Consider the following 14,564-nt stretch of genomic DNA (forward strand, 5'->3'; position numbering starts at 1 on the left):
TTCCTTTTATCACTTTTCCTCTCTCCTTTTTCTTCAAGTTATTTTCACCCTCCTGTTTCTTTTTTCTCTTACAAGTTCTCTGTTTTTTTTTTTATATCTCCCTTCTCCTCTTTCCTTCAAATTACTCATTCAGATTTCTTCCTTTCGAATCTTTTCTTTTCGTATGTTAATTTCTTCCTCTCCTTTTATACTTGCCATTCGCTTAACACTCTCCCTTTCTCATGATCCTCTTCTCTTCCCATTACTTTCTCTTTCCTCGTTCGTTTCCCACCATCTCATTCCTTTCCTTATCGTGCCTTTCTTTCCACATCGCTTACTTTCCCTTCTTCTCCCTTTCCTTTCCTCTCCCCTCGTCTTTCCCATCCTCTTTCTTGTCTCCTTCCTCACCTTCTCCCCGTCACTGCCATTTGGCGCCGGACAGGAGGCTACCAGCGTCAACACTTCTCTCTCATTCATCACCTCCTCTTCTTCTTCCTCTTCTCTTTTCTCTCTTTTTTGTGTAAATTTCTTTTTTGTTGTTGTTGTTTTCTTCGGCGACGCAAGACATCCATCATCGGTGTGTAGGTGAGTGCCGACCAGGTGACGCAGGAGGGGAAGGGAGAGGGGAGAGAAAGAGGGAGAAGTGGCACGAGAGAGAGAGGGTGAGGGAAGGGCAGATAGTGGTGAGGAGTGAGGAAGGGGAGACGGAGAGGATGGGGGAGTGTCGGAGGTGTTGGAGGGTGAAGAGCAGAGGACACCTTGAGGTATCTAAGTCTGGTATTTGTGTTAATGAACGGAGAGTCTGCAGAGGAACGGAGGAAGGTGACGCGGTGACGGGGTGATGTGGTGATGGCGAGGTACCGGGTGACGCAGGGAGTAGGATGTATAGGAGCAACAGGAAAAGGGTCTTTATGTACCGTATCAATGTTGGTGTGGGATTAATAGTCGCACGTGGCGTTACATAAGCTGTGCTACTTTTAATTCCGTCACATTACGACGCATATAACTTGACATTTCACACGTAACCTCGCGCCACGTGCACCCAGCCAGGCATCATTAGGGAGCGGGATAACATTTCATCATCCCCTTAGGCAGCATAATTACTTCTTTGTTTACTATGAAATGTACGAAAAAAAAAACCCAGCATCAGGGTGTGAAAGAAAGGAAAAGAGAGGAATTTCCGTTCTGTCTCTTTCTCTCTCTCAACCTGCACGTGTATATTCGAGACATTTTTATTTCATCTCCTTTACTTTATTTTACGATTATTCTCCGGCATTTCTCTTCCTCCTTCTCACTCTCTCTCACCTTCCTGCGATGTGCTACACCTTCCCAATATTCTTAGTAGGTCACTTTGCGTTGGCAGCGGGCGTGATGTTCAGAAACGGGCGCTCGTAAGCCAACATGCGGAAACCCTTAAGACAGCATTATTCACCCCTTACTTATCATGCTTTCAGGCAGCGGGAACCATCGCGGACACACCTGCGAAGCGTCGTCAGGCAGAAGGTAAATAATGTGTTAAATCCCATGTAGCTTTTGTCTTACGAGTGGAAGGACCTGCCTTGTGTGTCTGTGTGTGTGTGAGAAGGTGAGTGGAGGGCAGCGTCAGGTGGTTGCCCTCTTCCTTTTCCTTGCTGCCTCACCGAACCTCCTCCCTTCTTTCACCTTCTTTCCTTCCACTAAACAGCGAAGCGAATTTCTGCGTTGTGTTGTCGGGTGGAAACTATTTTCTCTCCCGTACGTCCGTGGTGTCGGTGTGTCTGTTCGTTGCTTGTTTGTTTGTGGATGTGTCTTTGTTTGTGTGCGTGGGAGGAGAAGCTTTGATAATTAAAGGTTTCTCTACCTTGCTTTCATGAATTATTTGGGTTTATTTGTGTACTTATCTTTTACGGTTTTCCTCTGCGCAGTTGATCTACGGGGAGACAAAGGAAAACACACACACACACACACACACACACACACACACACACACACACACACACACACACACACACACACACACACACACACACACACACAGGTAAATAGTCTAAATATTCTCACTCTTAGAAACTTCGATATTACAAGAACAACTCATTAAAAAAAAAGGAAAAGCATCCTAATTTGCAAGTTCGTCCCGCACCAAAGCACACGTTACTTCGGCGCCACATCAGAATCAAGACCTAGAGAGATGAATGATGAATGGAGTAGAATCAGTAATCAGGCTGTTGAAAGACTTTACAAATTTAAGGATGCGGTTGGTGAGTGTATACAGTGCGGTATGTTTTAACCCCTTCAGTACCAGGACGCATTTTCATGTTCATTGTACTTATTATTTAGTAGTATTATACAGATATTTATGTGGGGGATTAAAATAGTGAAGACTGGCCATTAATCTTCTGACCTCCATAGACCCTTCCGTATGTTAATAAAATCGTCTAATCACACCCCAAACACTCTTGGTAAGAAAAAAAAAATTGCGTCCCAGTACTGAATGGGTTAAAAGAGGTGCCACACTTTGGTCTGTTGGCCTCTTGCGTCTTAGAATTCTTGTTATGGTCTTATTTTTTCGTTGTGTGAAAGGATGGTGCTACTGCCGGGTTCCCATTACTGACCAGTGCTGTATATCGCATTGACACTCGAGCCACTGTTCTCGTGATTAACGCAGTGGTGTAAGTGAAGTATTTGTTTGGTTTAGTTAATTTTATTTTAGTAACTAAGCTTTGTTGAAAAAGAAAAGGAACTTACTTCCCTTTATTTATATTTTCAGTTTTTGTTGAGGGTAAGCATATTTGTTGTCGGTGGTGATGTTGTTGTTATTGTTATTAATATTGTTTTGTTGTTGTTGTTGTTGTTGTTGTTGTTGTTGTTGTTGTTGTTGTTGTTGTTGTTATTATTATTATTATTATTATTATTATTATTATTATTATTATTATTATTATTATTATTACAATTGTTATTATTGTTATTATCATTATTATCATTATTAATATTATTATTATTATTATTATTATTATTATTATTATTATTATTATTATTATTATTTTTATTAATATTGTTATTATCATTTTTATTATTATTATTATTTTTATCATTATTATCATTATTGTTATTATTATTATTATTATTATTATTATTATTATTATTATTATTATTATTATTATTACAATTGTTATTATTATTATTATCATTATTATCATTATTAATTATTATTATTATTATTATTATTATTATTATTATTATTATTATTATTATTATTATTATTATTATTATTATTATTATTATTATTATTATTATTATTATCATTATTATTATTATTATTATTATTATTATTATTATTATTATTATTATTATTATTATTATTATTATTATTATTATTATTATTATTATTATTTTATTATTATTACTATCACCATCATTGTTATTGTTTATGTGGCAGACCAACAGGCAGAGAGAGAGAGAGAGAGAGAGAGAGAGAGAGAGAGAGAGAGAGAGAGAGAGGTACCTTCAACCTTATAAACAAGTCTTCTCCTCCTCACAATAATAAAGTGTAAGCAAATATATCTCTTCGCTTCCCCCAAGACAGTGTGACTGGTGGCCTCAAATTTTCCTTCCCCAGCGCGTGCACACACACACACACACACACACACACACACACACACACACACACACACACACACACACACACACACACACACACACACACACACACACACACACACACACACACACACACACACACACACACACACTCACTCTCTCTCTCTCTCTCTCTCTCTCTCTCTCTCTCTCTCTCTCTCTCTCTCTCTCTCTCTCTCTCTCTCTCTCTCTCTCTCTCTCTCTCTCTCTCTCTCTCTCTCTCTCTCTCTCTCTCTCTCTCTCTCTCTCTCTCTCTCTCTCTCTCTCTCTCTGTCACAGTGATTCATCCAGTCTCTGTTTACCTCCGATGAATGAAACGACAAAAACTCAACACGACTCAAATTTAACATCATCTCATCCTGACTTCCCTCACACTCACTTTCTCGACTTGTTATTCGGCCTCGCCTTCCTCTTCCTCTCTTCTTTGTTCACGCACCACTCCACCCCACGCCATCCCCCACCCCTTCCTCCTCCTCTTCTTCTTTCCCCTCCACCTCCTTCTCCTTCTCCTCCTCCTCCTCCTTTTTCATCTTCTTCTTCTTCTCCTCCTCCTCCTCTTCCTGCTTCTGCCTTATTACTCTTCACTTTCTTCATCTTGTTTTCTTTTGTCTTCTCTTGTAACTATGCACTTTCTATATTTCCTTCTGCTCCTCCTCCTCCTCCTCCTCCTCCTCCTCCTCCTCCTCCTCCTCCTCCTCCTCCTCCTCCTCCTCCTTCTCCTCCTCCACTTCCTCCTCCTCCTCTCTTATTACTCTTCACTTTCTTCATCTTATTTTCTTTTGTTTTCTCTTGTAACTATGCACTCTCTATATTTCCTCCTCCTCCTCCTCCTCCTCCTCCTTCTCCTCCTCCCTTATTACTCTTCACTTTCTTCATCTTGTTTTCTTTCGTCTTCTTTTGTAACTATGCACTCATCTATATTTCCTCCTCCTTTTCCTTCTCCCATGCACCTCCTCCCATTCTTCATACTATTTTTACTCTCCATTCCATTCTTTTTTTACTTTTCCTCTACCTCCTCTTGTAACTTCACTATCTATCCTCCTCTTCCTGGTCCTCCTCCTCCTCCTCCTCCTCCTCCTCCTCCTCCTCCTCCTCCTCCTGTAGCAGTAGTCATCATTATACCAAACACTCACTCCGTCACCCCTCCATTGATAAATCTCCTCCACCAGTATAGAAATAATTTAGCATTTCTTTCCCTGGGTGACAATAAATCGCCGGGCTGTGTCTCGCAGGCCCGGAGCTCCCCATGGTTGTGATTCAAGGGGCCAGCCACGGCTTTATGAAGGGGGTATTTATATACGGCAGGATGGGGGTGTCTGCCACGCGGCCAAACTGCTACCGAAGGGACACGTGGAAAGAATGGGGCGAGGGAAAGGAGGAGGAAGAAAGTGAAAGATGGGTGAAACTGGAGGAGTGTGGGTAAAGGAGGAAGCGAATAAGGAAGAGGAGGAGAGAAGAGAGGAGGGGAGAAAAAAAAGGGTATATATTAGGAGTGTGAGGGAGAAAATGGCGTTGGGGTTTTATGAAGCAGAAAGAGAAAAGGGGTGGGAGGCGGACAGAGGAGCTAGTGGCGAGTGAGGAAGAGATCAGTGCTCAGAATCGGTGTATGTACTAAGATGTTTTTGCCTCAGATTGCTGGTGATGAAGTTGCTTGTTTCTCATCATTAGTTTGTCCTTTACGTCTATGAGCCTCCTCCTTCTCCTCCTCCTCTTCCTCCTCCTCCTTTCCCTTCTTACTGGCGATCATGACACCTGCGCGCTTTTCATTCCTGTAATCCTTGTTTTTTCCTTGCTTCTCCTTGTCTTCGTTCTCAACTTTCTCCTCTCTCCTCCTCCTCCTCCTCTTCCTCCTCCTCCTCTTGTTGGTTCTCACGGGGTAGTAGTGGAAGTTAATTGACTTTTCATGTCGCTCTTAATTTTCTACTTTGGTTCATTAAGGAAAGTTGATCGATGGGATGAAATGCTCTGACCAGATGAGTGGGAAGGGTACTTTTACTTTGGCATACTCTGTGAAAGCACTGGGAGGATGTAGAGGCAGAGAGAGAGAGAGAGAGAGAGAGAGAGAGAGAGAGAGAGAGAGAGAGAGAGAGAGAGAGAGAGAGAGAGAGAGAGAGAGAGAGAGAGAGAGAGGGAGGGAAAATAGTGAATGGATAAGATAAAATAAAAGTGAGAGTGAGAGATGATGTGGGTTTGTCTCTGTACATCATCAGCTACTCGCTTAACTTAACGTGCATTCCTCCTCCTCCTCCTCCTCCTCCTCCTCCTCCTCTATGCTCCTTTCTCTTTCTCCCTCTCCCTCTTTCCCCTCTCCTTCTCCTCCAACCCCCTCACCCTTCTGCTTCTCCTTCTCCCTCTCTCTCTCTCTCTCTCTCTCTCCCTCCCTCTCGGCATGGTCGCATTTTTCTCGCCTCCCTCAGCTGTAAACGACCATTTATCTCTCCTTGCGTAAATGTTTGTGTGCGTTGCGTGCATTGTCCGTGTGTTTGTGTGTGTGTGTGTGTGTGTGTGTGTGTGTGTGTGTTTTGTATGAATATAGGCTTTTTTGTGTTTTTATTATAATTTTTCATGTTACAAAGGACTTTTGTTTATTTATTCTCCTCCTCCTCCTCCTCCTCCTCCTCCTCCTCCGGCCTAGTATCTTTATGTCCTTCAGTCTTCATTAAATAGCGTCATTTATCACAACCAGACGCGTGAGGGTCAACTATTCTGCTGCTGTTTGTCTTTCCTTTGTGTTCCTTTGTGCTGCCTTTCCTTTATTTCTTATTAGTGTTTGTTACCGTCTTCGTTGTCGTCGTTGTTGTTGGCTATCTGCATATCGTCTCTCTCTCTCTCTCTCTCTCTCTCGCTCTCTCGCTCTCTCTCTCTCTCTCTCTCTCTCTCTCTCTCTCTCTCTCTCTCTCTCTCTCTCTCTCTCTCTCTCTCTCTCTCTCTCTCTCTCTCTCTCTCTCTCTCTCTCTCTCTCTCTCTCTCTCTCTCTCTCTCTCTCTCTCTCTCTCTCTCTCTCTCTCTCTCTCTCTCTCTCTCTCTCTCTCTCTCTCTCTCTCTCTCTCTCTCTCGACCCGAAGTAGCAGCAGCAGCATCAGCCCCAGTCAGTGTTTACGGGAAGTGGGGTAGATTCGATGACGGATGACGGGCCGGGGGATGTACAAAGTGTGTGTAATCCTATCTACTCGAACCACTTGTCGCCTTAAGTGCGCTGAAGTGGCGTAAAGTGAGTCACATCCGCGTCGACTTACTCTGTGTATATGTAGGAACGGCGGACTAGACTAGACCATGCTGGGGTAGACAGGCAGGCAAGCAGGCAGGCAGGCAAGCAGTCAGGCAGGCAGGCAGGCAAGCAGGCAGGCAGATAGACAAAGACGTTCGTTTCTTCACACTCTCTTCTACTGTCTTTTTTATTTTTATTTGTCATTATTCTACGTAGTTTTCTTCGTGTTTTTTTTTCTCTTTTTTTCCCCTCTCTTGTTTTTTGCACTGTTTATTTTCTTTTCCTTGAGTGGTTGAGGCAGTTCTCTCTCTCTCTCTCTCTCTCTCTCTCTCTCTCTCTCTCTCTCTCTCTCTCTCTCTCTCTCTCTCTCTCTCTCTCTCTCTCTCTCTCTCTCTCTCTCTCTCTCTCTCTCTCTCTCTCTCTCTCTCTCTCTCTCTCTCTCTCTCTCTCTCTCTCTCTCTCTCTCTCTCTCTCTCTCTCTCTCTCTCTCTCTCTCCCCAACTTTTCCCATAACCCCTCTCCTTTATTCTTCAATGTACGTACACCCATTATCTGTTATTTCCTCTAACACTCCTCTTTATCTCCCCATTTCTCCCTCTCCCCTTGCACTTACTCATGAACAAGTCGTGCATTTTTCCTCCTCCTGCATCCACACATGTTTGGATCCTCCGCCTTCTTAAGTTATCTCCCACCAGTCTTGCACCATTCACTCATCTTTTCTTCCTCTCTCCTTTCCTTTTCCTCTCCTCCATCGTCGCCTAGTGTCCGTCCCTAACTTCCTTCCTACTTTCCCTGTACGCCTCTTCGTCCCCTCCCTGCGTCCTCCCTCGCCACTGCTTTGGATACAGACTTAGGCACGTTTTTTTAAGTGTACAGGAAGGAAAACATCGTAAGTGTTCGCCGGACTATATTCCTGAGAGTTTTAGGATACGTCGAACGATTAACTCGACAGGTTTTGAAAGAGGAGGGAAGAAAGGGGAGAAGGACCAAGGGAGAGAGAGATGGGGGGGAAGGGACCAAGAGAGAGAGAGAGAGAGAGAGAGAGAGAGAGAGAGAGAGAATGGGTGGGGTAAGTAAGAGAACAAGAGGAAGTGTGCCTCAGTTCTCTTCCTCCTCCTTCTTCTTCTTCTCCTCCTCCTCCTCCTCCTCCTCCTCCTCCTCCTCCTCCTCCTCCTCCTCCTCCTCCTCCTCCTCGTCTCTTTCTTCTTCTTTCTTACCCTCTTTCCTTCTCTTTTCCTTGTTTCTTCTATTATGTTCCCTTCTTTTCTCTTTTGATCTTTTTTGATCTTATTTTCTCCTTATCGTCTTTTATCCTTTCTTTTCCTCGTGTCTCCTATCTTCTCCCCTCTCCTATCCTTTTCTCTCTTTCCTTTTTCCTCTCCTCCCCTCTCCTCATCTTTCCTCTCCACTTATATTATCTCCTCTTCTCCCTTTCCCTCCTTTCATTTTTCCTCCCTTGTCTTAATTTTCCCTCTCTTTTCGCATCTCCCTCTTCTCTCTTCTCCCCTTGTCTTTTCTCCTCTCCTTTCATCTCGTTTCCACTTCTCTCCTCTCGTTTCATCTCCTCTCCTCTCCTCTCCTCACCTCTCCTCTTCCCTCCTCTCCTTTCCTCCCCTCTCCTCTCCTTTCCTCTTCTCTCCTTCCCTCTTCCCATCTCTCCTCTCCTCTCCTTTCCTCTCTTCCCCTTACCTTCCTTTACCGTCATCCTGCATTAAAGTCTTGTTATTTTTCCCAAAGAATTCGTTTCTCTAAGGAGCATTTTGCCAAATCGATTGCGACGTTTCTCTGGTGTCAGCTGTGATCCCTCTTCAGTGCGGCGCCCCGTGACCTTCCCTCCTTCCATCTCCCCCGATGCTCCCTACCTGTCGGTGGTGCCTGACGCTGCTGAGGAGGAACTTTTGTAGAGGATTGTTTGTCTTTATGGAGTTACTGCCGTGCCAAATCATAGGGAATTAAGGGTAAGTTTTGTTAGATGGGGAACTGGTGGTCACTTATCCTTTTAGTGCTGTGGTTGTTCTTTGTTAAGTTTAGGGAGAGAGAGAGAGAGAGAGAGAGAGAGAGAGAGAGAGAGAGAGAGAGAGAGAGAGAGAGAGAGAGAGAGAGATGAGAAAAAGAAGCGCACAGGGAGGAAAAAGAGAAGAAGTAGAAGAAAAGATTACAAAGCAATGACAAGATATGAAGGTGAAGCAGAAAAGATATTGACATAAAAATAAAAGAAATGAAAACCCATCTCCTCAAAAAGAAAAAAAAGGAGACACGGAAGAAAAAAAGATGGATATTAAAAGGCTAAAATTTCTCTATAAAGAATCATAAAACATTTACGAAAGCTCAAAGGAAAAATTGTGTTAAAAATAGTGAATCAAGGAGAAAGGGAAAGGATTAACTATGTGACTGCTTTGAATTGTGAAGTTAGATTAAAGAAAGTGTTGTTTAGGAGAATAATTTCAGGGCAGCCACTAGAACAACAGGAGTGAATGACGCGGTTGTCCAAATATTACAGTGGTCTATGCATTATTTTAGCTCCATGAATCGTCTAAGGTTACTCAAATCAAGTGCAAAACAGCATTATTAGCAGTTCAAACACACACACACACACACACTCTCTCTCTCTCTCTCTCTCTCTCTCTCTCTCTCTCTCTCTCTCTCTCTCTCTCTCTCTCTCTCTCTCTCTCTCTCTCTCTCTCTCTCTCTCTCTCTCTCTCTCTCTCTCTCTCTCTCTCTCTCTCTCTCTCTCTCTCTCTCTCTCTCTCTCTCTCTCTCTAATTTGACCACCACTAATGCTAGTCTCATAAGGAGGAAGGAATTATGTTCCATCACGCAGACACAACAGCAAAAAAAGACACATAATTAATTAAAAACTCCAATCAGTTGTGCGCCACACCCTCCCCTTTGCATTCTGTCAGTGGTCACCGCCGCGCTTGTCTGTTGTGAATGTTAAGGAGGAAGAAGCTGCGTCGTGGTGTGCGGGAAGACCTGTTTGCCACGACGTCCACTGGATATCAGTTCGTAGTGGCCGGAGCGTGGGTTTCTTGTTGTCTGTCTCTCTCCCGGAGGTGTTATTGGGGCGATAAAACACTAGTACGGTGAAATTAAAGGTGTTTATTGTTTGTATAGGGTTTGTTGTGTTGTTTTGTGTTTGGTTTTGTATTTATTTGTTGATTTATTGAAAGGTTTGGCAATGAAAGTACATTTTTTATAGTATTAGGATAGTATGATTGTCTTGGTGTTCACTGTTTTGTCTAAGATTTATTGTGTTGTTTTGTATTTATTTTTCTATTTATATCGAGAAATTTTGATTAATGAAATGTTTGGAAAGTGAAAGTACATTTTTTAGGAGTGGAGCTGATTTCGTGTTCGTCCGTCATTTAGTTTATTTAGTCTTGGTGTTTGGTGTATGTCTAGGATTTGTTGTGTTGTTTTATGTTTTTTACTTAGAGTCGGGAAATGTTGACCTCATAAAAAGTTTGGAGGGTGAAAGCAAAATTTTTTCAAGTATTACGATAGTGTGATTGTCTTGATGTTGTACTGTATGTCTAAGATTTACTGTGCTGTTTTCTATTTGTTTTTCTATTTATATCGGGAAATTTCGATTTAATGAGAGTTTTGGAAAGTGTAAGTACCATTTTTTTTCTTTTTCAGTTGTGGAATTGTGTGATTGTCCTTGTGTTTACTGTACGTGTAGAATTTGCTGTGTTGTTTTGTATTTCCTTTGCAATTTAGCGTTGGGAAATGTTGATCTCTGGGGAGGTTTGGAAAGTCATCGTTAATCATTGATTTTAAATATTAGAATTGTGTGATTGTCTTGGTGTTTGTTGTGCGTCTAGGATTTGCTGTGTTATTTTGCATGTTTTTCCTTACTACTCAGTATTTGCAAAGTAAATCTCATGTAGGGTTTGGAATATGAGAGTACACATTTTTTTTTTATTTTAGTGTTGGAAATGTGTGATTGTCCTGGTGTTTGTTGTACGTCTCAGATTTACTGTTATTTTGCATGTTTTTATGTTTTTTTTCTTTATATAGCGTCAGGAAATGTCGATCTATGGAAAGGTTTTGGAAAGTCAAAGTACATTTTTATTTTCAGTAGAATTGTCTTTTTTTTTTTTTATGATAACTTATGTATAATTTCACAGCACGAACCTGAAAAACAATAAGAAACACAGCATCAAGGTAACGCAATATCTTATAACTTCCACTTTTTAACTCTTCTCTACGTCGTAATGTACACCTTTTTACCTATGCCCACTAACAACACCCTCGCCATCCTTATACACTCCCCCACCGCTCAGATACACTACCCCTCCTCCCTCTACCCTATACACCCTATAATCTCGCCCTCCTTACACGCTCCTTCTACCCTTATAACCAGCCCTCTGTCATGCACCTCTCACATTTATGTCTCCTTATACGAGACTGTCCTCCTCTCTCAATATCACTCCCTTTCCTTGTACTTCTTGTTGTGTGTGTGTTTTTTTTTATTTCTATCTTTATCTCATTTCTATTCCGTCTCCCTTCTCGCCTTCTGTTCTGTTGCTTCTTTACTTTTCGTCTTCCTACCCGCTTTTTTTTTTATTCATTTGTTGTTTTTTTGTTTTCGTGTTCGTTCGTCATTTAGTTTCCTATAGCTACTCTTTCTTTCATAGTTGTTATTCTTGTCTTTGTATTACTTTTCTTCTGATTCTTCTCACACTGTTGCTTTGTTTAATTTTTCTTTTTATTTGTTATGTTTCTCTTTTTAACATTCCTTTTCTTTTTTTTATTTCCTTATCCATCCATTCTCTACTCTTTCGTATTTTTTTACTCTCGTGTTTCGTTGCATAACTTCTCTCACTCTACCATTTTTCGTCTCTTGTTTCACTTTTTTTTTCTTGTCTTTTCTTGTACATTTTATCTCCCTTTTTTTCTTTTCATTTCCCGTTATCTAAATTATGTTTCTTTATACCTTCTGCACGTCTCACTATGATATTTTTCCGTTTATCCCTCCTTTGACCCCGTTTTCACCTTTCTTCCTTCCTTTCTCCCTTCCTTCATCGTCTTTCTTTATATATCCACCCTTCAGTATCCCTTATTTTCCCTCACACGTTCCTTTACACGACCTCTCTTCTCACTCTGCCACTTTTCGTTTATTCCTAACTTTGGCCTCTTTCCCCCCACGTTCTTTCTCCTTATCCCTCTCCTTTGCTTCCCCGGTTTTCAGCATCGCTCTTCACAGCCTCCCGTTACTATACCTGGCCGTGACGAAAGTGGGGGCCATCGTGTTTGTTGTCTTCTGATGTATTTGATCGCTCATATCCCCCTTGCTACGACCTCTACATCTTGGGGAAATTTCAATACAGGTTGGAGGTGTGGAATATCGACGTGTCCTTAGCGTGGCTGGCAGCGGAGAAGGACCCATATCGCCATGTTTACACCCCAGGGGCCGCACGCCAGCACCTCCTCGCCTGTGATATATGCCCAATGCTTTTTTTTTGGAGCGGCAGAAAAAGGTCGTTTGTCCCAGAAATATTTGCGAGGGATCTGCGTGTCGGTGCGTTGCAGGATTCATCAGTTTCCTGCCCGTGGGGATATTGTGCTTATGGGCTTATGGGCGGAGGTAATGATACGGGGACCACCACCACCACCACCACCACCACCACCACAACCACCAGCAGGAACACAGGCACCGGCAACAAGAACAGTGACGGGGGGTGCGGCAGGCCAGTGTGTGTGTGTGTGTGTGTGTGTGTGTGTGTGTGTGTGTGTGTGTGTGTGTGTGTGTGTGTGTGTGTGTGCGTGCGTGCGATGATTTGTTTCCGTGTCCCAGTTGACGTGTTGCGCTGAGGGGGATGGATGAGGATGGATGTGCTGGTGACTCGGGGATTGCTTCATGTGTCTATACCGGAGCCTTTGTCCCTCTCTTTGTTCTCTCAAGAGTGTCTCCTTCTGCCATCGTCCGTCTTTGTTTGTGGGGTTTATATTTACACGCTTTCTAATATATCGGTTCTACTTTAGCATCTTGTAATAGGAAATGAATGGTGTAATTCTTTATTTTTCACTTGTAGTCAACTTAAAACATCTTCATCTCCTCCGTAAGACTTTTAATCGTTCTTCCATCATCTTCAAAGAACACAGAAATGACTACTCCTGTTTTCATGGTTATTATTCATATTGATAGTGCAAAATAACTTAATTTATCGCCAGAATCACCACGAAAACTCTTTGAAACACAACAACTTCAAAGAAAGAAAAGACACTCGATTTAACCCTCATAGTACTGGGACGTATTTTTATCACGAGTTTTGGGTGTGATTAAACGATTTTATTGACTTAAGCAAGATTTTATGGAGATCAGAAGATTAATGGCCAGAGTCTTCACTATTTTAATCCCCACGTAAGTACCTGAAGCTGTAGAAAATCACCAAATAGTAAGTAGAATGAATATGTAGGTGTGTCTTGGTACTGAAAAGGTTAAGTTGAGGTGCTGTGATGTTCGAGAATGCAGTCAGTCCTCAATGTCTTATCATACCTACGAGTCACACCAAATTAGGCAGGTGAAAAGTGCAGCTCCTTAGGCCCCACCCAGGTGTTGTCGAGGCCACCTGTACAAATGGCTCCTACTTTGGACTGTCAGTAGCGAATATGCGGGTCGATCAATTCACGTTTCTCTAATTGCCCGCGTCACTCCGGGCTTCCGCTGAATCGATTTTAGCAGTGTTGTGTGTACGCTGTTTTTCTTCTATCATGCATGTCTTGTTGCTATGTGTGTGTGTGTGTGTGTGTGTGTGTGTGTGTGTGTGTGTGTGTGTGTGTGTGTGTGTGTATTGTTGTTTTTGTTGTGTATTGTTTTTTCTTCTTAAATTAGTGGTTGTTTAGTAGTTACTAATATAAAATTTCTTTGTTACACACACACACACACACACACACACACACACACACACACACACACACACACACAGTGGTTAGACGCTGGCTTCACAAGCCAGATGACCGGGGTTCGATTACCCGGCCGGGTGGAGATATTTGGGTGTGTCTCCTTTCACGTGTAGCCCCTGTTCACCTAGCAGTGAGTAGGTACGGGATGTAAATCGAGGAGTTGTGACCTTGTTGTCCCGGTGTGTGGTGTGTGCCTGGTCTCAGGCCTATCCGAAGATCGGAAACAATGAGCTCTGAGCTCGTTCCGTAGGGTAATGTCTGGCTGTCTCATCAGAGACTGCAGCAGATCAAACAGTGAATTACACACACACACACACACACACGTATAACCCACAAAAAAAAAAAAAAACGCCTACCAAAGATTGAGAGAGAGAGAGAGAGAGAGAGAGGTGAGGGGAGGAATCCAGAAATCAAGGAGTCGTTGTGAGTCTTTTTTCCGCTACAGAGAAGCTTCCCGACGGATCACGAAGATTCTCATGACCCCTCGTGCGTTTCCCCTGCGTGGTGGGAACCTGGCGAGGGGAAACAGACGGAGAGGGAGAGGGGAAGGAAGGAAGACGAGAAGAAGGAGGAGGATAAGGAGGAAGAAGGGTTAATACGACGTGGATTAATTATTCCGCCGAGTGAGGGCAGGAAATTCCCTTCTGTTATTTCTTTCTTCCCTCAACTGAGAAAAAACGAGGGGAAATAACACGTCCGTTACCCGCGCTCTTGTCCCCTCGCGCCGGGTGGTGATGGTCGTCGGGGATTTGTCTTGCTGGGAGTATCTTGAGGAGGAGGAGGAGGAGGAGGAGGAGGAGGAGGAGGAGGAGGAGGAGGAGGAGGAGGAGGAGGAGGAGGAGCATGATATGGC

Source organism: Portunus trituberculatus, chromosome 44 (assembly GCF_017591435.1).
Source record: "Portunus trituberculatus isolate SZX2019 chromosome 44, ASM1759143v1, whole genome shotgun sequence".
NCBI lineage: Eukaryota > Metazoa > Arthropoda > Malacostraca > Decapoda > Portunidae > Portunus > Portunus trituberculatus.